Source organism: Phoca vitulina, unplaced genomic scaffold, assembly GCF_004348235.1.
Source record: "Phoca vitulina isolate PV1807 unplaced genomic scaffold, GSC_HSeal_1.0 scaffold33, whole genome shotgun sequence".
Lineage (NCBI taxonomy): Eukaryota > Metazoa > Chordata > Mammalia > Carnivora > Phocidae > Phoca > Phoca vitulina.
The window spans coordinates 23,301,776-23,326,534 of record NW_022589736.1 but is presented as its reverse complement, the minus strand read 5'-3'; the positions used below and the strand labels follow the sequence as shown (position 1 = coordinate 23,326,534).

Genomic DNA, 24,759 nt, shown 5'->3' with positions numbered 1-24,759 from the left:
TCTCCTTTTTTCTGTAGTTGTGCTCTTTGAAGAAAAGTTCTCTTGAAAGGAAATCCTTCAGTCTTGTATCACTCTCTTGCACAAAGGGAGAAATGAAAATCTTCCAAAATATTGTTTTAAAATATTTCAATTCGGGGATGCCTAGGTAGCTCAGTCGGTTGAGCATCTGCCTTTGGCTCAGGTCATGATCTCAGGGTCCTGGGATGGAGCCCCGCATCGGGCTCCCTGCTCAGCGGGGAGCCTGCTTCTCCCTCTGCCTGCTGCTCCCCCTGCTTGTGCACTCTCTCTCTCTCTCTGACACATAAAATAAATAAAATCTTAAAAAAAAAAATTTCAATTCATGGAAAGCACATTACGATAGTAAATAATCTTGGGACACCTGGCTGACTCCGTCGGAGGAGCACATGACTCTTGATCTCAGGGTTGTGAGTTCAAGCCCTACATTGTGTATAAAAATTACTTAAATAAATAAAAATTAAAAAAAAAAGGGGGAGGTGCCTGTGTGGCTCAGTTGGTTAAGTGACTGCCTTCGGCTCAGGTCATGATCTTGGGGTCCTGGGATCGAGCCCCGCATCAGGCTCCCTGCTCTGTGGGAAGCCTGCTTCTCCCTCTCCCACTCCCCCTGCTTGTGTTCCCTCTCTCGCTGTGTCTCTCTCTGTCAAATAAATAAATAAAATCTTAAAAAAAAAAAAGGTAGTAAATAATCTTAAAGATTTCCAATTTGGGAACCCTAGTGATTTAAATGTAACCTGATGCTGTATTGAAGACTTGGGGGAGGTGGTCCCGCATAGTGCCTGCATTCAGACTTAGGAGCCACTGACTGGGCCCTGCAACTTACTAGCTCTATGACCTGGACAAATTAATTAACCTTCCTGTGCCTCAGTTTCCCCTTTTGTACAATGTGGATAGTACCAGTACCTACCTCATAGGGTTGCCCCCCACCCCAGTTGAGTAGTTTTGAGGATTAAATGAATTAATGTACATAAAACCCCTAGAACAGTGCCTTTCACTGTTGCTTCTGTTTATTATTATTGTTATGATTCTTTTGCTGCTGTTGATTTAACGCTAAGAAGGTCAAGATCAATGCAAGTTTCAAGAGATATTTAATTGCAGACAATATTTTCTTGGGATAAGCGATTACAAGACTTTTTTTCCCTTTCTTCAGGGCTCAAGTATTTGAATAGAGTAGTAAGCCAGTTCTGGCCTTATGCAGCGATGTACTTAGAGTGATCTGTCTTTTTTGATGTGAAAGTGTTGCTAAAGAAAGGCTGGACGCAGGTAGTGGAGAGGCAGCAGGGTGTCGTGGCAACACGGTCGGTTTTCAGTGGTTGCGCTGCATTCGGTGGCTCTCCTGTGGTTCCACTTTCTCCGAGTGCATTGTCGCACTCGGTACACGGCAGTGCACCTTGATGCATTGTTGACATTTCTAAATCGAAGCCGTACATTCCTTTATTGTTGTTTACAGAGAAATGCACGTCTCATCTAAGGAATTAGGACATTGCCAAGCAGTTTGTCAACATTTTTAGATGTAGGAGCTTTTGTTAACTGAGTGCTCAGGTGTCGGCTCAGTATGTGTTACGTGAGCCTGTGAAGGGGACTTGCTGTGGGCCCAGCGGCCTGGCGAGAGAGGAGGCGGCGGAAAGGGAAGGAAGCACAGAGAGCTCCAAGGCTGGGCCCTGGCCCTGGCGCCCCGGCCGCCCCTGAAAACCCAGCAAGCCGGGTTTTGTGAAACCTCCTGGAAGAACCATGTGCCAAAAAAAGAATAAAAGGATAGGTTGGTGTCTTTAGAGTTACAGACGGACAAATGAATCTCTAATTGATTCTTTTTATGAATCTAATTCTTCATTATAGTCGATTATTTTGAGATGTGCGATCAGCCCAGAACTTTTGCTCTTGGTTCTGGGTATGCATATATGTAAGGAAGTTAATGGGAATAGGAAAGCTTCAGCTTTTGTGAGGAAAACATTTCCTGCTTGTAGAGACCTGCAGTTTCCCCATTGTGTGCCGTCAGTGCTGCTGAGGAAGAACGTTAAGTGATTTCTGTAAGGTGGTTCTTCGCTTTGTGCCTGAGACTGTGTACAGGTTTATCAGATACAGTCCTTCATCTTAAGTCTGTATAGAATCCTGTTCTCTTGATACTCTATTTTAACGATTTTGTGTGATCAATTTCAAATTTTTCTGTTCATACTGCTTTTTTAATGGATTCAGGAAATTTTCTTGTTTTTAATGTTTCTAATTATTTTCATTTTGGTGGCCCCTTTATTCAGCGCTAATAAAATGTGAACTATATTCATTTTCAAATTGAAAATATTGAAATGTTACTAATCTACTTTGTTACCACACTGTCTTTTATTCGTAGATTATAACAGAAAGAAGAGCTTCCTTTCTTCAATGACTAATTGGCCCCTTAATGTAGAATAACTGACAGGGAGAAAATAGTCTTTTTGACACCTACTGATACCACTTTTCAGGTCTCTGAAAGGAATCCAGGGGTTCAGAGTCCTCTCCCTCGATTCATTGGTGAGGTTTAAGTCGGATGTAGTATGTGTAAGCGATTGGGAGATGACATTTCCTTCAGGAGATAAGAACAACTGTCTAGGAGTTCCAGTTGTTTAAGGATGGTCAGCTGCCTTTGGGAATAATGCGTTTCCTGTTCCTGAAATTATCTGAGTATGTGCTGGGTCAGCATGTTTCAAAGTCTTTTTTCCACAGTGGTAGACAAGATGGATAAACATTCACAATCAGAGCACACTCCCATGGGCAGAGTTAGGTTTGGGCAGCATTCTTGACACGCCAGCTATAAGCCCACCCCACCCCACCCCCACTCAAGAATGAAAGGGACACTGTGGCCGCGAATTTACTTGTGCTCACATATAAAAAGTACGTTCTTAGAAAAAAAACTTTAATTACTATTGGTATCGAACGACCAAGAACACGGTTGATAACTGAGGAATTCTCAGTTACCAGTGTGTGTGACTGAAGTTGACAACTAGCGGCCCCAAGGCCTGCTTTGGCTGGGGGCGCCGTCCCCAGGTGGGTGACAGGGTTAGGCAGCTTCTACCTCGTTTAGTCCTGACGCTTTGATTCTGTGCCGTGACCAAAACTTCTTGAGGAGAATTTTCTTTTTTTTCATTTTCTTTTCTTTTCTCTCCTTCTTTCCTTCCTTCCTCCTTCTCTCTCTCTCTCTCTCTTTCTCTTTCTTTCTTTTTCTTTTTTATGGATCCTGGGCACAAGAGGAGAATTTCGTTTTTAAAATCTTTTTTTTTTTTAATTTATTTATTTGTCAGAGAGAGAGACAAAGCACAAGCAGGGAGAGTGGCAGGCAGGGGGAGAAGCAGGCTCCCCGCTGAGCAGGGAGCCCGATGTGGGGCTCGATCCCAGGACCCTGGGATCATGACCTGAGCTGAAGGCAGACAATTAACCGACTGAGCCACCCAGGCATCCCGAGAATTTTGTTTTTAATGATCCACTTTTCTTCTGAAATTTATTACTCTGGTTCAGAGACATAGAGACTTTGATTCTTATGTGCTAGCCCCTTCTGCCTATTTAGCAGTAAGTGCTTGATCTTATACTAAATTTCAAAAACATTGGATTAAAAAAAAAAAATCAGTTGAAGAGAATGCACACGTACTTTGTTAATAAACTGCTCTTAAAAATGATACACATAGGATCTCTTAGGCTATGCAATTATACATTATAATTTCATTCCCTACTTTTAAACAATCGAATTAAAGCAGAACCTTCTTAAGAATCAAAATCCTTTTGCAAATGTAAGCCTTAGAGAATTCTTAAAAATACATACACGGCCTCTCTGCCCTTGTTGACATTAAATGACAAGATTGTCACCAGTAATGAGGTTTTTCTCTTTGCATCTGTCCCACAAGCATGAGAATAATCCTTACGAACCCACTGTTTTACTAGGGCTGGACACTTGCCGGAATAGCTGACAATATAAGAAGCAAAGCAGCTGTGCATGGTGAGCTGAAGTGGGACAGCTGCAAGCAAGATGGGCATAAGAAGTGCTATAAGGACACACCAGAGCACAACTTGAAATGATTTGGCAGGACAGTGAAATGCTAGGAAGCAGCCGTAATAGACTGGGCATTTTCCCAGAAGTTTCCAAAGAACCCAGCAGTACTTCACAAATGGTCACTTTGCCATATGCGTGAGACGTCGTGACAGTTTCTAGCAGGTGACTCTGCTTACAGGGATGATGCCCGAGGAGGCTCTGGTGTCCTAGAGACCAAGGATCCTTTTGATAACAGGGAGCTGGAGCTGAGACTGTCTATTGGGAGGGAACTTCAGGTTTTCTGGTAAACATAAATCATGTTTTATTAATATAATGTGGTTTTTTTGAGGTAGTCTGAGGACAAGGAGAGCCAGTGGGTATAATTTTTTATTATGACTGTGACATGTAGCCAAAGAGTGTAATGACACAAACAAGTACAGTTCAAAGAATAATGGTGAAACGTGCTGGATGTAAGCTTTTGGGGAGGGCCCAGAGAGAGAGAAGCTTTAAAAGGTTTTGGCAGTTTCCTTTGGCAAAAGAAGTAGAAGGACTGGCTACAAGAAAAACAAGGAATGGAGCAAAGGATATTTGTTGTCCATGGACTGTTAATACCATAGAGTTTGATGCTGGTTTTTAATTTATAATGACCCAGTCAGTAATATCTTCGAGATTGGCTAAGTTTACTTTTTTTTTTTTCTTTTAAAGATTTTATTTATTTATTTGACAGAGAGAGACACAGCAAGAGAGGGAACACAAGCAGGGGGAGTGGGAGAGGGAGAAGCAGGCTTCCTGCGGAGCAGAGAGCCCGATGCGGGGCTCGATCCCATGACCCTGGGATTGTGACCTGAGCCGAAGGCAGACGCTTAACAACTGAGCCACCCAGGCGCCCCTAAGTTTACATTTTGATAGTAAGCATTCATAGATACTAAAACAGCAAACCAATGGGGAAAATAAACTGAAAGACGGTTTGCCACAGATCTGAAACTGCAGGAGTCCGGGAGTTGGCATACTCAGATATATACAGAAAAATATACAGTAATGCATTTGGAACATTAGAAAAACATTAGAAACATTTAGGAAAACAACAACAAAAAGAGTCTATGTTATGTGTAAAAAATATTGGACTCCAAACTTTGCTTGTCTTGAAGATTTATTTATTTATTTGAGAGAGAAAGCAGGAGGGAGGGGCAGAGGGAGAGGGAGAGGGAGTCCAAGGAGACTCCCAGCTAAGTGCAGAGCCCGATGCGGGGCTGGACTCAGGGCTCGATCTCATGACCCCGAGATCACCACCTGAGCTGCAATCAGCAGTTGGTCGCTTCACTGACTGAGCTACCCAGGCACCCCAGGGCTCCAAACTTCTTGTTAGTATTTCAGAATAGGATCAGACAATTTCTAATGGGTATTGTGCTGACGCGCTGCCAGTTGTAGCTAATGAGGGCAAGGAAATGCTGGGCAGCTCAGGACAGGTATAAAGAAAATATTTCAAGATCTTACCTTTTGAAAACTTTTTTTTTTTTTTTTGTATTTATTTACTTGAGAGAGAGAGAAAAATCACAAGTAGGCAGAGCGGCAGGCAGAGGGAGAGAGAAAGCAGGCTTCCAGCTGAGCAGGGAGCCCGATATGGGACTCGATCCCAAGACCCTGGGATCATGACCTGAGCCAAAGGCAGACGCTTAACTGACTGAACCAGCCAGGCGCCCCAACAATTTTTAATTTTTTTTAAAAAAATTTATTAGAGAGTGGGCATGCACGCACATGCGCAAGTGAGTGGGGGGAGGGGCAGAGGGAAAGACCCTCAAGCCGCTGAGTGTGGAGCCCAACTTGGGGCTCAGTCTCACGACCCTGAGATCATGACCTGAGCTGAAACCAAGAGTCAGTTGCTTAACCGACTGAGCCACCCAAGCGCCCCTAAATTTTTTTAACTTTGATATTGAAGTATAGATACATGCAATGTCATATTAGTTTCAGGTGCATAACATAGTGATTTGACAATTCTGTACATTACACTATGCTCACCACAGTAAATAGAGTTACCATTGGTCACCATACGACATTATTACGGTATTATTGACTGTATCCTCTATGCTGTACTTTTGATCCTCATGACTTATTTATTTTATAACTGGGAGATTGTACCTCTTAATCCCCTTCACCTATTTTGCCCAACTCCACACTCTCCTCCCTTCTGGCAACCATCAGATTGTTCTCTGTATTGGAGTCTTTTTCTGGTTTTTGTTTGTTCATATGTTTTGTTTTTTTAGATTCCACATATAAGTGAAATCATACAGTATTTGTCTTTCTCTGTCTGAATTATTTCACTTAGCATAATGCCCTCAAGGTCCATCCATGTTGTCAGAAAATGGCAAGACTTCATTCTTTGTTTATGGTTGGCTAATATACCACATCTTCTTTATCAATTCACCTGTCTATGGACATTTAGGTTGCTTCCATATCTTGGCTATTGTAAATTATGCTGCAATAAACATAGAGGTGCATGTATCTTTTTGAATTTGTGTTTTCATTTTCTTCGGGTAAACACCCAGAACTGAAATTGCTACATCGTATGGTATTACTATTTTTAATTTTTGAGGCATGTCCATACTGTTTTCCACAGTGGCTACACCAATTTACATTTCCACCAACAGTACACAAGGGTTCCCTTTTCTCCACATCTTTGCCAACACTTGTTATTTCTTGCATTTTTAATGATAGCCGTTCTGACTGGTATGAGATGGCATTTCATTGTGGTTTTGATTTGCATTTCCCTGATGATTAGTGACGTTGAGCATCTTTTTATGTGTCTGTCTATTGGCCATTGTCCTCTTTGGAAAAATGTCCGTTCGGGTCCTCTGCCCATTTTTTAATCAGATCTTTTTTTTGGTGTTGATTTATATGCGTTATTTGTATATTTTGGATATTAATCCCTTATTGGATATATCATTTACAAATCTCTTCTCCCATTCCATAGGTTGCCTGTTCATTTCCTACACTGTGCAAAAGCCTTTTATTTTGGTATAATCCCAATAAGTTTGTTTTTGCTTTTGTTGACCTTCTCTGAGGAGACAGATCCAAAAAATATTGTTAAGACTAATGTGTAAGAGATTACTGCCTGTGTTTTCTTTTAGAAGCTTTATGGTTTCAGGTCTTACATTTAGGTCTTTAATCCACTTTGAGTTTATTTTTGTATATGGTATAAGATAGTGGTCCAATTTCATTCTTTTGCATGTAGCTCTCCAGTTTTCCCATAAAAGAGAGTCATTTCCTTATTCTATATTCTTGCCTCCTTTGTTGTAGATTAATTAACCATATAAGCATGGGTTTATTTTTGGGTTCTCAGTCCTGTTCTCTTGATCTATGTATCTTTTTTTGTGTCAGTACCACACTGTTTTGATTACTGTAACTTACTGTAGTATAGTTTGAAATTTGGGGTTATGAATCCTCCAGCTTTGTTCTTCTTTCTCAAAACTGTTTTGGCTATTTGGGGTCTTTTGTGGTTCCATACAAATTTTAGGATTGTTTGTTCCAGTTCTATGAGAAATGCTTTTGGTATTTTGATAGGGGTTGCATTGAATCTATAGATTGCTTTGGATAATATGGACATTATAACAGTATTAATTCTTCCCATCTTTGAGCATGGTACATCTTTCCATTTATTTGTGTCATCTTAAATTTCTTTCATCAATGTCTTATGGTTTTCAGGGTATGAGTCTTTCACTTCCTTGGTTAAATTTATTTTTAGGTATTTTATTCTTTTTGACAAAACTGTAAATGGGATTGTTTTCTTGATTTCTCTCTCTGCTAGTTCATTATTAGTGTATAGAAATGCAACAGATGTCTCTATGTTAATTTTGTATCCTGCATCTTACTGAATTGGCTTATTATTTCTTTTTTTAATTTTAGAGAGAGAGCATGCAGGGCAGAGGGAAGGGGAGTGTGACAAGAGAGAGAATCTCAAGCAGGTTCCATGCTAAGTGTGGAGCCGGATGCAGGGCTCGATCTCATGACCCTAAGGTCATCACCTGAGCTGAAGCCAAGAGTCGGATGCTTTACCAACTGAACCACCCAGGCGCCCCTGAATTCACGTATTATTTCTAATAGTTTTTTGGTGGAGTCTTTAGGTTTTATATATGGTATTATGTCATCCACAAAAAATGACTGTCTTACTTCTTCCTTACCATTTTGGATGTCTTTTATTTCTTTTTCTTGTCTTGAGTGCTGTGGCAAGGACTTCCAGTATTGTGTTAAATAAAGTGGTGAGAGTAGACACTACATCCTTGTCTTGTTCTTGATCTTAGGGGAAAAGTTTTCAGCTTTTTACCATTGAGTGTAATGTTAGCTCTGGGTTTGTCATATATGGCCTTTATTTTGTTGAGATGTGATTCCTCTATCCTCTATACCTACTTTTTTGAGAGTTTATCATGAGTGGATGTTGGATTTTGTCATTTTTTTCTGCATCTTTTGAGATGATCATATGATTTTTATCATTCATTTTGTAAATGTGGCATATCACACTGAATTGTGACTATTGATCCATCTTTGCATCCCTGGAATAAATTTTACTTGATCATGGTGAATATCTTTTTAATATATTGTTGAATTTGGTTTGCTCATATTTTGTTGATGATTTTTGCATCTATATTCATTAAGGATATTGGCCTGTAATTTTCCTTTTTGTAGTGTCTTGCTGGTTTTGGTACCAGGGTGATGCTGATCTCAGAATGAATTTGGAAGCATTCCTTTCTCTTTAATTTTTGGGAATAGTTTGAGAAGGATAGGTATTAACTCTTTAAATATTTGGTAGAATTCACCAGTGAAGCCATCTGGTCTTTGACTTTTGTTTGTTTGTTGGGAATTCAGATTTTCTATCTCTTCCTGTTTCAGTTTTGGAAGATTGTATGTTTCTAGGAATTTATCCATTTCTTCTAGGTTGTCCAGTTTGTTGGTATGTAAGTTTTTGTGGTAGTCTCATAATCCTTTGTATTTCTGTGGTATCAGTTGTAACTTCTCTCTTATTTCTGATTTTAAGTGAGTTCTCTCTTTTTCTTGATGAATCTGGTGAAGGTTTATCATAAAGTTTAGTTTATCTCTTCAAAGAATCAGCTCTTAATTTCACTGATCTTTTTTTTTTTAGTCTCTTTAATTTATTTCTTCTCTGATTTTTATTATTTCCTTCCTTCTACTAATTCTGGGGCTTGTTCTTCTTTTTCTAGTTCCTTTGGGTATAAGTTTGGTTGTTTATTTGAGATTAATCTTGTTTCTTGACATAGGCCTGTATTGCTAGAAACCTTCGTTTTAGAACTTCTTTTGCTGTGTCCCAAAGATTTTGAACTGCTGTGTTTCCATTTTGATTGTCTCCAGGTATTTTTTGACTTTCTTTTTGATTTCTTACTTGACTTATTGGTTGTGTAGTAGTATGTCGTTTAGCCTCCTATTATTTTTTCTAGTTTTTCTTCTTGTAACTAATTTCTAGTTTCATACTGTGGTGGTCAGAAAAGATGCTTGATACAATTTCAATCTTCAGTTTATTGAGACTTGTTTTGTGGCCTAACATGTGACATGTTCTGGAGAATGTCCCATGGGTACTGGAAAAGAACGTGTATTCTGCTGTTTGGGGATGGAATGTTCTGTATATATCTGTTAAGTCCATCTGGTCTATTGTGAAGATCTCACACTATGAATCATGTGTTTGTGTGCATGCGTGCACGTGTGTTCATTTGCTCTTTGGTAGGAGGGCCGTAAGAGAGCTGGGAAGGGTAAGAGAGGGATAATTAGATACCAAACCATGAGGAGAAATTAAAATCAAACAAGGCTCTTCAGCCTTGAAAGATGAAGGCTGTGATTAAAAAACAAGACAAAACATAAGCTAACTGTTTAGACTTCTTTTTTTAAATTATTTTATTTTATTTTATTATTTTTTTTTTAAAGATTTTATTTATTTATTTGACAGAGAGAGCCAGAGAGCACAAGTGGAGAGAATGGCAGAGGGAGAGGGAGAAGCAGGCTCCCCACTTGAGCAGGGAGCCCGATGCGGGGCTCGATCCCAGGACCCTGGGATCATGACCCGAGCCGAAGGCAGACGCTTAACCATCTGAGCCACCCAGGCGCCCCAATTTTATTTTATTTTTAAGTAAGTCCTACACTCAACGTGGGGCTTGAACTCATGACCCCGAGATCAAGAGTCGCATGCTCTACTGACTGAGCCAGCCAGTCACCCCTATTTAGACTTCTTTATCAGACCCTGCAGAACTGAGCAAAAGATGCCTATTAATGCTTGAGAGGAACGTTTATGATAAAAGAAAGTAAATTCAGTTTAATGTTTACAAAGCAGTTGCACCTTTGTTATTCACTTGACCCTAACACAACTCTAAGAGGAGAGAGGGCGGGTGTTGATATTCACAGTTGACCCATGAGAAAACAGCTGTGAGTGAGAAAGTGACTTGGTTAGGCTGACACTCTAAGGGATGGGGTCAGGAGCAAACCCACTTCTGACTGAGGTCCTGGGTTCTTGTCCCTGCTGGGTATTTAGAAAACTCAGGAGCATCAGTAGGTTCTTGTGCATTAAGTCTGTCTCTGTGGTGACTTACCATGTAATGGCAAAGTACAGGTAATGAAGTAAGAATGAAAATGTGAGTACTGTTAAGATCTTAAAGGAAAGCCTTGACTCTGTGGTATTAGCATAACTTTGAAGAGTTGAGATCATAGGGAGTAATCTGTCATCTCATAGCTCCCTTTGTTAGAGGCTGAGGGTGGAATAGTATAAGTTTGTTGACTTGATCAGATATAAAGTTTCCTCATTTTCATTTGTACTGTGCTATAATGTAAATAAGCTTTTGCCTTTGTGTGTGTGTGTGTGTGTGTGTGAGAGAGAGAGAGAGAGAGAGAGAGAGAGAGAGATGGCCTCTATTAGGCAGAAAGCAGAAGGATCCAAAAGATCAGCCTTGTGTGAAAAAAGCACTGCAGGTAACGTGGTAGGTGATTGCACATTGTTCATTTCCTGGGTCAGTGCCAGAATTTTCAGACACAAATGATGCATGTTTAATGATTATCGGACCATCTGTGTCTTTTCAGATACCTGGTGAGAATCCCACGTGTTCTAACACGGGTCAGTGTGGTAGGCTAACCCCAGCTAACTCTCAGATTATGGTTCTCTGCCCTACATAGAGACTCTAGGAGCTGTACTCAAGTCTGGAGGAATTCACAAATTAGGCAGGTTTAATGTGAGAACAGATACTCTGAGTATTTTAGAGGCCTGTGGTAATATCTATGTTTATCAGCTTGTTCCTGCCCCACCCACCACCACTGACACTGTTGTTTGTTCCTTTTGTATGTGTTCAGCTAAACTGACAAGTCTCTACTTGTCAGCACTTTTTTTTGGATTTGTGGACATTGTTGATACGATAACCAATAATTTGTTTTATCAGTTAAATAAAACACTACATTAGAAATAAAATGATCAGAACAGGGTCATTCCCTAATGTTTAGGTTGCTGGCATTTTCTAGTAAGTGGAGGCCAGATGTGCATATTTGGGGTTTGAAGGCTCGTGTTGCCTCCCGGCAAAGGAAGTGAACGGTCTTCGAGGTATCAGTAACGAAATAAGTTAAAAGAAGCTAATAGTTGAAGTTATAAGAAAAGTTTAATGAAAGGTGAAATGGGCTCTTAAGTAGAGCAGTGTGAGGACAGTGAAAATTTAGTAGCTAAAGGTTGAGTATTTTATTTTATTTTTTCCTTTTTTTTTTTGGTAAGTGAGCTCTAGGCCCAGCGTGGGGCTTGAACTCACGACTCTGAGATCAAGAGTTGCATGCTCCACTGACTGAGCTAGCCAGGTGTCCCAAGGTTGAGTATTTTACACAGGAAATATATGTGGATGTTTGTATAAGGTACTCAGCAGAGTATTTACTCTTTTGGCATTTTTATTATAGCTTTTGAATTAACTATAGCACCGGGATTAACAAACTATGGCCTATGAGCTCAGTCTGGCCCACTGCCTGTTTTTATATGGCCCTTGAGCTAAGAATGACTTCTGCATACATGCATAGGAATGGTTAAAAAAATGTTTTAAAAGGAGAATATTTCATGATTTGTGAAAATTACATAAAATTCAAATTTCAGTGTCCATAAATGTTTTATTGGAACACAGCCATCTTCATTTGTTTGCATATTGCCTATAGGTCCTTTTGTGCTACTATCAAGAATTGACTAGTTGTGACAGAGACCGTACGGCCCACAAAGCCTAGAAGTTTTACTGTATAGCCCTGCTATGGTGGAATAATATTAATATCTGAAATTAGCGTTCTTCCCCTTTCTTCTGTGCTTTTTTTGAAAATAGTAATGTTTTAGCAAACAATGTTTATTAAATGAAAGGGCCAACATTTTTTCAGGAGAGTGAATCTCTTTATTTTATAAGACTGCAGAAAACAGGGCCCATATAGCCGCAGCCTTTTACCAAATACCAAGTGTATCCTATTAAGTATCCATCTCAATAGCCAAGGCTCACTGTTTTGGATAGTGTTTTCCTCTGGGCATGCCTACAGATGGTCTGCAGGTAGGTTCACCAATAGTTCTTCCCATTCTTTTTTTTTTTTTTTAAAGATTTTTACCTATTTATTTGACCGAGAGAGTGAGAGAGCACAAGCAGGGGGAGCAGCAGAAGGAGAGGGAGAAGCAGGCTCCGATCCCAGGACTCCGTGATCATGACCCGAGCTGAAGGCAGAGGCTTAACCATCTGAGCCACCCAGGCGCCCCTCCTCCCATTCTTTTATGCCTAAGAGATTTTCCTCCTCCCCTGGGATCTGGGCTGGCCCTCACTTTGACCAACAGAATATGGTGATTGTGATGCCGTGTGACTTCCAGATACAGGCCTTTAGAAGCCTTGCAGCTTCTCTTTTGCCCTCTTGACAGCCAGCTACCAAGTAAAAGAGGCTTGAGCTGGACTAGGAGAAAAGATGTGGTGGAGAAGGAAGGACCCACTCCAGCTGATAGCTGTCCTGGAGACCCAGAAGTAACAGTGGGTCATCTTGGATGGCTGAGAGTATCCGGGAACACTTTGTGCCGGAGCGCTATTCAAATTCTTGACCCTTGTAATTGTGAGCCAGTAAAATGGGGGTGGTTTGAAGCCACTGAGTTTTGGAGTACTCTGTTACACGGTATTATCTAACTGAAACAGTTTGGGGTTATATGTGACTTTTTACTATGAAAAATGAAAAGAAAAACATTCTCTAATATAAGATATTAATAAACTGGCTGTTGCATGCTTGAGTTCTTGGTGCATGTGGTTCCTCTGAAAAATTAAATAGTTATTTTTATGATTAGAGTAATACATGCTTGGGGCGCCTGGCTGGCTCGTCAGTAGCACATGCTACTCTTGATCTCAGGGTTGTGAGTTCAAGCCCCGCATTGGGTGTAGAGCTTACTTTAAAAAAAAAAAAGTTATATATGGTTATTGGAGAAAATTTAGAAAAAGAAAATTCTAAAGCACAGAATTTAAATTACTCATAATTTGGGGCGCCTGGGTGGCTCAGTCGTTAAGCGTCTGCCTTCGGCTCAGGTCATGATCTCAGGGTCCTGGGATCGAGCCCCGCATCAGGCTCCCTGCTCAGCGGGAAGCCTGCTTCTCCCTCTCCCACTCCCCCTGCTCATGTTCCCTCTCTCGCTTTGTCTCTCTGTCAAATAAATAAATTTAAAAAAAAAATCTTTATTAAAAATAAATAAATAAATTACTCATAATTCTGCCATCTAGACTAGAGGATCATTGTTAGTTCCAGCCTTTTCTTTATAAGCATAGTCCTATTTTGTAAAATTATAAAAATATATAGTTTTGTACTCTGCTTTATTTTTGTAATATTATACCATCATTAAATATATTTCAAAAACGTTATTTTTAATGACCACAGCAGCTTATTTAAGTGGACTACAAAAAATTCACATAATCCAAATTCAAATACATGGTCTTCGTTTTCTATTTTTAGGTTTGCTAGTTAGGGAATTTTTTTAAAAGCAAACTTTTTAAAAACAGCTTTATTGAGCTGTAATTCACATGCCATACAAATGTCTGATGTAAAAGTACATCTTTTAAAGTATACAATTCGGTGTTTTTTTAGTATTTTCACAGGCTTCTATAACCATTATCACAATCTAATTTTAGAACACTTCATCCACTCTAAAAGAAGCCAGACCTCTTCTCCCTTCCAACCCCTACTCCCAGCCCAAGGCAACCACAAATCTACTTCCTGCTTCTGTAGATTTATGTGTGGCCTTTTGTGACTGGCTTCTTTCACTTAGCATAATGTTTTCAAGGTTCATCAATGTTGTAGCATATGGCAGGACCTTGTTCCTTTTTATTGTCAAATAGTATTCTTTTGTGTAGATAGACCGCACTTTGTCCATTCATCAATTGGTAGATACTTGGGTTGTTTCCACTTTTTGGTTATTATGAATAATGCTCTGTATGGACCTATGTTTTCATTTTTCTTGGGTATATACCTAGGAGTGAAATTCTTGGGTCATATGGTAACTCTGTGTCTAACTTTCCAAAGAATTGCCAGACATTTTCCCAAAGCATTTGTATCACTTTGTCTTATTACCACAATGTATGAGGTTTCTATTTCACTCTGTTCTTCTAATGTCTTGTTGATATACAGCTATCCTAGTGGTATGCAGTGGTGTCTCATTGTGGTTTTTGATTCTCCTTTCCCTCATGGCTAATGATATTGAGCATCTCTTCGTGTGCTTATCAGCCACATCTTTTTTGAAGAAATATCTATTCACATATAGTTTGCCCATTTTTAATTAGGTTGTTTGTCTTTATTATTGAGTTACAAGAATTCTTCCAGATACAAGACCCTTATGAGAGATGTAATTTGCCATTCTCCTCTCCCTTTTTGTGTGTTTCTTTCCCTTCTTGATAGCATTGTTTGCAGCATTAACATTTTCAGTTTTGATGTAGTCTGCCAGTTTATCTTTGTTGTTGTTGTTCTTGCTTCTTCCTTTGGTGTCATATGTAAGAAACGATTGCCTAAACCAAGGTCACAAAGCCTTTAGAGAATTTTTAAATGTTATTTTACTCTATAGCTAGTACTGCTAGGTTTTTTGTTTGTTTTATAGTGCAGACCCTTCTGGGACAATATGTATAGAGCACGTTCTTTTTAATAGCTGCATAATATTCTATGATATAAATATACCTTAATGTATTCAACCATTATCTATTGATGGGCATAAGGTCTTATTTCGAGTTTTTTGGGATTTGCCACAAACAAGAATGCAAAAGTCCTTGTACATTTCTTATTTTGTTCTGGTGCCTTTGTTCCTGCAGGGTACATTATCTAAGATGGAATGGAAAGCTTCCTTCAGAGTCTAAGTGGCTAAGATGTGTTTTGTATTGAAACATGAATACTCTAGTCAGCCAGTTAGGAAAAAATATTATGAATCTACTATAAGAGAGCTTTTCGTCGCAGCAAATTCATTTCAGAGAGCAGGGTTGCCCTCATGATTATTTGCTCTTTTAAAAGCTTGTTTTCTTGGGGCGCCTGGGTGGCTCAGTCGTTAAGCGCCTGCCTTCGGCTCAGGTCACGATCCCGGTCCTGGGATCAAGCCCTGCATCGGGCTCCCTGCTCAGCGGGAAGCCTGCTTCTCCCTCTCCCACTCCCCCTCCATGTGTTCCCTCTCTCGTTGTGTCTCTCTCTGTCAAATAAATAAATAAAATCTTAAAAAATAAATAAATAAAAGCTTGTTTTCTTTACCTTGTTGACGGTGGGAGAAGACTGTTTTCCATACAGCAACAGAGTGACAAATACAGAAAGGTTTGGACATAGCCACTAAAAAAAGCATGCCAGGGCGCCCTGCCTTCTATTTGGATTTATTGTTTGTGGGTTTTTGCCACATACTGCCAAAACGGAATTTAGGGACCACATAAAGACACCCCCCCCCCCCCCCCGCAGGGTATGTTGGTGTGTAAACTGATGGGATTCCTCTGGAGAGCCTGTGCTGGCTCTTTGCTGAGGTCCCATAACCGATATTTAATTTCTTGTGTATTGTTGAAAAGGGGGTTGGCAGGGCTAAAACTCATCCATCTGATATTTTTCAGGCAATTGTGACAGAATAAGGACATTTAAAAAATAAAAGTCCAGCGATTAAAAGTGAATATCATTTTTATATGCTTTATTCATATTGGTCCAGAAGGAATGAGAAACATATTATAGGAGCTTTACCTGATGTGCCGGCCCCTAATGTAATTAAATGGTCAGCTTTTCACTTAGAAGAACCAGAGTGGCAGGGAGTGGTTTAGTATTTTTAGATTCTTTCTCTTTAGAGCCCCAGTGGCCTTCATATTGACTCTTCATTGGAACACATATGGCCTCTTCGAATTGTTGCCGTCATTTCGACTTCGGTTGGGGACTACTTTAGTGTCTTGGTGGCCAATGAAGATGCTAAGTTATATCTTAGTTTTATTTAAAAAATTTGTCTGATGGTTTTAGGCTCTGTTATTGCTTGGTAGGAGTTAAACTAAGCAAAGAACATGTAGGAAACTGACAGCTAAAGGTGCTTTTGAGGGCTTTTGTTTTTCTTTTGACTTGTTATTAATGAAAACTTTAAAATATTTCAAAAGTAGAGAGAATAGTGTACTGAACCCCCATAAACCTGTGACTCATCTTCCAACATTTATTATCTCAGAGCCAATTCTGTCTCATTGTTCTGCATTGGCCATATGGCAGCCACCAGCCACCTGTGGATACTCCTAATTGAGGTGTGAAATGCTCCCTCCCCGCCTGTTTTGGGAAGTTCTGCTCTCCCTATGGGGAGCTCTTCAAAGAATTCTTCCCTGACCCTCTCATGTAAACAAACCTTCCCCCCAATCCTTTTCTCTGTAAGCTCCTTGTTTGTTTCCTTTATAACACTTTTACAACTTGTAGTTATTGAATTATTTGACTTGCCTGGTAAGTTTCGGTCTGACTCCCTACAGTAACCTAACCTCCAGGAGGAGCAGGGCCCTGGGTAGAATCGGTGACTCGTCAGTGAGCACACACCATGGCAGGAATGCTCAATCCAGGCCGACCCAACCCTTCTTTCACAAAACATCTTGATGTGACACTCAGAGATTATAGAAGTTATCTATACATAGAATTTTTAAAAATGAATATAATGCTCTAACTATAACATCGAAGAGAAATACAAGGAATTTGTAATAAAATAACCTGTTTTTTGTTTTCTCCCCCCATTCCTAGTATTAGCAGTGTGGTTTGTAGCAAACTAACCCTCAGCCAGATACAGCCTTAAACTCTGGGTAATGTCTTTATAACACACACAGACAGCAATAACAGTTCTGCACTGCTTGGTCCCTCGGTTACTTTCAGGTCTCTGCTAAAGAATTACCAGAGAGGCCTGTCCCTTACCCACAGCAGCCAGTCCCTCATCCAGCACTTCCCATCTCTCTTAACTCAGCCTTTCCCCCCATAGCACTGAGTACCACCTGACATTTTCTGTGTTGGGGTTTTTTTTTTTGTTTGTTTGTTTTACCTGTTTCCGCCCAGTGAGAAGCTCCATGAGGGCAAGGGATTTTTCTCTTGAGTTTACCACTGTATCCTCAGTACCTAGAACAGAGTCTGCAATGTAGTAGGTGTTCAGGAAACTTTTAGTGAAAAAATGAATCCTTCTTGCTCTCTCTTGCACAGTGAATCTTCAGCAAGAAGGGCCTATGAATAGCTGGACTTTGAGCAACTGTCCAAAAAAGTCTCCCTCATCAGCCCATCATTGAGACCAGACATTCCCTCTAGTTAGTCTCTTACCTTGTTCTGCCATATTGGGCAGTTGCTTATAGAGAGACATTGTGTACAAGCTGAGGAGACTCACCACCTGTATCTTTCTCATGTCACATTCAGATTTTTAGGGTACCCCTCGTGATCTGCGGCAGCTAGCCGAGAGGTGATCAGGTTGAAGGTTGAACTATAAATTTTGACTCAGGAGGGATGAGGACTTGACGTCTTCTGGGTGGTCCCATTACCTGTTGGTAGCAAGGCATCAGTAATGGAAAGTTCTGTTGGTGCCAGTTCCTAAAAGAAGGAATGCAGTCTTTATTTGCAATTTAATGCAACTTGGTAGAGGTTTATCAAGTAGAAGAAACTTATGTGACATGAAAGCACATGTTATCTGGGCCATGATCAGTGAGCCTGTGCTGTCAATGGAATGTGTTTGAAAAGTCCTCTACAGTGAACATTAAGAAGAGACCCAAATATTTACCCCAAAGATACAAAAGTAGGGACCCGAAAGGCTACGTGCACCCCGATGTTTATAGCAGCAATGTCCACAATAGCCAAACTGTGGAAAGAGCCAAGATGTCCATCAACAGATGAATGGATAAAGAAGAGGTGGTATATATATACAATGGAATATTATGCAGCCATCAAAAGGAATGAGATCTTGCCATTTGCAACGACGTGGATGGAACTGGAGGGTATTATGCTGAGCGAAATAAGTCAATCAGAGAAAGACATGTATCATATGACCTCACTGATATGAGGAATTCTTAATCTCAGGAAACAAACTGAGGGTGGCTGGAGTGGTGGGGGGTGGGGGGGAGGGGGTGGCTGGGTGATAGACACTGGGGAGGGTATGTGCTATGGTGAGCGCTGTGAATTGTGCAAGACTGTTGAATCTCAGATCTGTACCTCTGAAACAAATAATGCAATATATGTTAAGAAAGAAAAAAAGAAGAAGAATGTAGCAGGAGGGGAAGAATGAAGGGGGGGAAATCGGAGGGGGAGAAGAACCATGAGAGACAATGGACTCTGAAAAACAAACTGAGGGTTCTAGAGGGGAGCGGGGTGGGAGGATGGGTTAGCCTGGTGATGGGTATTGAGGAGGGCACGTTCTGCATGGAGCACTGGGTGTTATGCACAAACAATGAATCATGGAACACTGTATCTAAAACTAATGATGTAATGTATGGGGATTAACATAACAATAAAAAAATTAAAAAAAAAAAAAAAAAAGAAGAGACCCAAAGAGGAGAGTCAAGATGAAGTCAAGATGAAGGAGTGGAATCGCCAGCCGCCATTATAGGGCATTGAGATGGAGCGGTGGCTTTGAGGTGGCGGTAGTTTGTTCAATTTCCTGTGACTGGTACCCGGGAGATACTAACCAGCATCCCAGTATTGAAGTCATAAATCATCTACAGCAAATTCTGTTATTTTACCAAAGTGGAAATCAGTTTCCTTTTTTTCCAAGTCGGGAAATGTAGAAGAAATAGCACTCAAGGATGATGACCAAGGTTTAATGAGGCGTGAGCACTTCCTGGTCTTGTTTCCCTCCCCCGAACACTCTGTAGAGTAGGCATGACAGCCCATTTGGGGCACTGTAGTTCCCGTGTCATAAGAAATGTGCTACAGAGATCATTTAAGGGAACCATCCTGCTTGTTCAGGAGATTCTTTTCCTTATAATGCCTTGTTTATTGGCCTTTCTTATTTACTGTTTTTTTTTCTCAACAGTGTTCTAAGAGTTACAGCAAAGGTGTCAGGTAATACTTCTTTGTAATGGTGGCTATGATAGAAGAATTCCACTTGCTTGCTACTTTCTCCACTGTTGCATTAATACAAATGTTGTTTTCCAGTACTCAATCAGTGTACCAATCAACATTATATGAATAACAAGCAATGTAAATGGTAAGAATGAAGGAACAGAAAGATGTCCCCTACCCGTGATGAGCGCCCTGAGCTATGTTCCCTTAAGGCCATTAAGTTCTCTTTGATTAATGGTTACCTTGGCTACCTTCTAACTGCCCAGGAAAAGTATAGTTGGAAATTTCATAATAAAACAACCCTGGTTAGTAGCCCGGTAGCCCAAATAAATGTTTTTAATGCTATAAGGAATCTATAATTATAAAATTCCATGTCCAGAAAATATTTCCATCTATTTTCAGCTGAGGCTCAGAGTAAAGAACTGCACCTAGCTTGGGGACTGGCCCCAAGTGCATGCACAATAAATATTTGTTGAGTGCCTAACTAGGCGGTGGAAGGAACGAACTTTGAGCAGTGAAAGCAAATAGTGTCTCCTTTTTTGCTCCTAAGTCTCTTCCTGCCTCCTTCTCCCAGATTACTGTGACATGATTCTGAGAGGTATCTGAGAAGCATAGAAACAGTGCTTTGGAAGGGAGGGTTCACCAAAAGAAAGTGATCTAAGATGAAAGGGATTGTTTGAAAATAGTGTTGAAACAGATGTCAAGGCTAGTTAATGTTTTGTAAATACCTGCCACATGCAAGTTAGCAGCCAGGGTCTGCTAGTTGCTCCAAGTCTAAGAAACTAAAGAAAGTGAAAGTCTGTGTCCCTGTGGTTAAATGTTTGGCTGTTAGCATGCACGAGCTGGATGTGACACCATATTAGATACAGGAAAAAACAGAAAAAAAGCAAAGGTTCTGTGTGGGGTAAAAGAAACCTTGCTTGCCCAGCACATTCCTGCAGAAAATAAGTCGGTCTTTCAGTTGGTGAAATGACTTTTCATTTGGCTGTAATATTCCTCTGGGAGGGCTTTGTGAATTCAATAAAACAAAGCTAAAGAAAAACCTCTTCTGTTTGAGGGAATATGTAATTAACCCATAGAAATTAGTGCCATCTAGTATATTACTGAGGAAAAAGGATTAAATACCGGTATGAATAAAAATAGTGTCTGTTATTGTTCTCTCTGGGATAAAATTACAAGGACTGTCAATCATCCTGCTTAAGGGTCTAGTTTGTTATTGGCTGGGTTGGGAACAGTGCTTTCTATCTCCCTGTTACATAATGGTCCACAGTTAGATGAATAGTGGGATTTTTTTCGCCCCTTTTCTCAGAAGGGTCGGCTGTGAGGTGCTGCAGTAACAGAAAAGGCAGTTATGGTTGTTTGGGAATTGTGTTTGGTATAGTTAAAATGCTGTTAGAATAATTTTTATACCTTTTAAAATTCCTTTCTGGATATTGCATACCATTTTGTCTCGATACTAGATGCGTGGAGCCAAGTTAGGACACGTGGGTTCTGGTCCAAGGTCTACCTTTGACTGCTGTGGTTGTTTTAATTAATTGAAAAAGATTGATTGCATTTTCCTGCGTTAAGTTCCGAACAAACAAAAAGGAGTAAAACCCAGTTCCTGCCTTTAAAGGAATCGGTGTAGTTGGAGGATCATCCATGTAAGCATAATGGTAATGTGTATGGACTATTTTGTGGCTTCAGGGAAGGCACCCAAGCCATCCTTGGTGGGGCACAGTGGGGAGTAGCCACCCTGGGGGCTCTGGGGCTCTTTGGGCCTTCAGGCCAGAGGTGTAAGTCATAATACCATAAGTCATAGTGCTCAGGTGTATTCAGAGGAGTCACCGGTCCACGAGGAGGCTCTGAACAGGGAGGCAGGAAATGACCCTGCAAGAATGAGCTCCCTGGATCTCCGTGTCTGCCCCTGAAAACAAGGCTGTGCTAACACTGCAAGACTCTCAAGGAACTCACTCGTTTTCTCGAAAACTTTCACATGGCTGCTATAGTGGACGAAAAACTGAACTTTCATTTTCCTTCACCCATCTTGGGTTCATTGGCTGGCGCCCTACAAAATTAGACTGACAAAAGACAGATTAACAGGCGAAGAACAAACACAAGCTGATTAACATGCAGTTACAGTTAAGCTTACAGTCACATTCACCAGACACGTGGGAGTATCCAGTGATGAGTAACCAAGGAAAGGTTGGAATTTGGGGTCTATATAGCTAATTTAGTAGAGGAAGGGGAGGGGGAGAGGTTACTTTTGGAAAAGTACATGACATTTTGGAAAGATCATTGGGCCCTTAGGAGAATCAATGGGAGATGTGATAGTTTGTGCCAAAGTCTGTCTGAGTGTGGTACCCACTTCTCTCCAAGAGGAGAAGGTGGTTGGAGTTGCTCCTGGGGACAGGTTTATGGCAATTGAGTTTTTTGGGAGGCTTTGCTTTTAGGCAGATGTGGGGATTTCAGGAACTCAGATGTCTTCAGCTTAGAAGAATGCTTACACCAAAGTGGTATATTTGTGTGTGTGTGGGGGGGGGGCATCCTGATCTCTTTGCTGCTTCTTGGTCAATAATATACTAACCTGCCAGCCCACCTCTGTAGGGTGTTGCGGTCTGAGTATTTAGTGTCTGGAGTTTGACAGCATTTTGAGGCAGATGTTCTAATTCAAGGTCGGTATGACTCATGATTGAGTTATCAGACTCTTCCTTCTGTTTCTCTTTATCAGTTGGGCTTTATCTCTGTGTCTGCCTTGTGCAGGCCTCTCTCTCTCTGCCCCTTCTTAATCTGTCCTTCTGAAATTTATCTCTGCATCCATCGCCTCTGGACAAGTGTTCATTTCCGTTTTGTCTGGCCCTTCCCCAGTTCCCACACACTTGGCCGGATTTGTCCGTGACCATCTCAGGGGCACCTGTGACAGGCATGCCTGGTATTTTCAAACATTTGTGTTAGTGTAAAATATATATATATAAGAAGCTGATGTGAACACGTTCTTAAGGTTAAACCACTGTGGATAAAGAATCTCTTCATTTTTCTAATTCCCTGGAAGCAGTGTGGAGGTGTAAACAGATTTACTGTGCGGATAGATTCACTATATTGGATTCTGTGGTTTCAGCCTGATCCCTCCCTTCAGAGCTCTTGGGACAGCCAGCAGGACCTTTGTCTCCCAGTGCTCTTGTTGATGGATTATTCACGGTGTACTGAAATTCAAGGTGTTAGCTGGCTAGGTTCCTTTTTTCTTTTTGAATAATTACTACATATTGTTGATTGATCTTTATCCTTAGGAGAAAAAGCATGACAAGGAGTCTTTTTGGAGGAAGAACCTTTGCTTTTAGTTGAGATCCACTTTATATGATTTTTGTTGTTAGAGAGTATATGCAAAACATAGCTGCCTATTTTTTATAGTAAATTTTGACTTTCAGTGAAACCTTGGTTGCCAAAAGAAATTATTTCATATATTAACATGTTATTAGTTATTTTTGATAATTTATTCTTCCCAGTGGGTGCTTGTCCAAACATTTTTATGTTTCTTAGAGGTAATGGGCCCTCCTACTTCATGAAAAAACAACAGCTTCTTTACATTTAGCTAGAAACATGTTCTTGGAGGGAAGTCTAGGCTGCCAATTTGCGTGCGCCTGTAGATGTGTAGTAGATTCTAACAAAATCTGAAAATTAAGGCAATTAAAAGTGAGAACTGTCTCTTCTTAGTAACCTTTTTTCAAGCCTCAACTTAAATGACATTTCCTCAAGGAGCCCTGCGCTGGCCCCTTGGTTCCAGTTGCATCCATTTGCCCCCGACCCCCGCACCCTGGGTCACTATGTACGTCACCGTGAATATTCACCCAGCGTCCAAGCTCCGTCTGGCTGGACCTCGGTGGTCTTGTTTACTGCTGTGCCTCAAGCAGCGTCAGCGCTTAGGCTGCTGCCTTCCAGCCACGTGCCCCGATCATGTGGTCGTGAAATTAAGGAAGATGGCTTAGGTAAAAAGCCTTACAACAGTGGCTGACCATAGTAAGTCATCAAGCAATAGCAGCTCTTAGCAAAAGTTAATCAATGTGTTGTCTCCATTCCTCTCCAGAGGAAACCAGTAGTTAAGGTTCATTGGATCTTTCTCCCCCCCTTCTTTCTTTGCATTTTTATTTACTCATATTTCTTTCTGTGAATTGTTTATTGCCAAGGACATTAAATAAATAGTATTGAATTTGCTATTTTGACAGTACTTTAGACGAGTATATATCTTTTTAAAGAGTTTATTTTAAGTAATCTCTATATCCAATGTGGGGCTACACCCAACATGGGGCTCCAACTCACAGCCTCGAGATCAAGATTGCATGCTCTACCAGCTGAGTCAGCCAGGTGCCCCCAGATGAATATATTTTTATTTTGTGTGTGTGTATATATATATATATATATATACACACACACATGTATTCTATACACATACATATATATATATAAAATGTTTTCCCCAACTCTTCTCTAAGAAATTACTGGAAATCCTGGTAGTCATCACTGGGTCTGGTGGGTACTCACTAAAGGGAAAGGCAGTCCCGAAACAGTCGCTGCTGGATGGCCCTTATGGTGACCCTGGTCTGATGCTTCCCTCTCTGCTTTCTCTTCCCCGGAGTCCATTGATTTCAGGAACTTTGTGCTCACTGCAGCTATCACTATACTTAAAATCAAATAGCAGTTAGTTTCCAGTGTCACACTTATATTAGAAGCAAAACAAATCAACTGCTTTGCCTTTTTTTTTTTTTTTAATTAGCAGTTAGAATTCTGATACCATCCCTGGTGAGAATTTTTGGTCTCTTTCCACCACAAGCCTTGCTCTGAACTCGAACGGAGATAATTCTGTAGCCAGACTTGTCCTTCCTCCTCCCCATTCTTTCTTTCCTAGCTTTGTTTCCATTTCAGACTGGTGGGGTTTTATTAATTGATACATACATATCTTTCCTTCCCTCTTTTTTGATCTTCAACCTCTCCTGTTTTCCTCCTTATGCTTTCTCTTTGTATATCAAAAAATCTCCCCTGGTTATGGTTGAAAAACATATAGTTAACATTTGTGACACTTAACTATCAAAGAATTTCGGAACTATAAGTTTTGAAGTAAAATGAGGCTTAGATACAGTGTCCTTAGGCTCCAGAGCTCTTGCAAGCTCCATGGAAATGTTAAATGGTCTTTCTCTTTAGTTACACATGCTTTCCCTAAACAAATGTAAACTGATAGCTTTCTATGTAGTAACAGTGTATTATTACCTAGC

At 40.4% G+C, this 24,759-nt stretch overlaps 1 protein-coding gene across 2 annotated transcripts in view; it reads left to right on the top strand.

Moving 5' to 3' along the window:
• PIP4K2A (phosphatidylinositol-5-phosphate 4-kinase type 2 alpha) overlaps positions 1-24,759 on the top strand; it is a 173,686-nt gene that overhangs the window by 23,121 nt on the left and 125,806 nt on the right. The gene's annotated exons all lie outside the window — the stretch shown is intronic.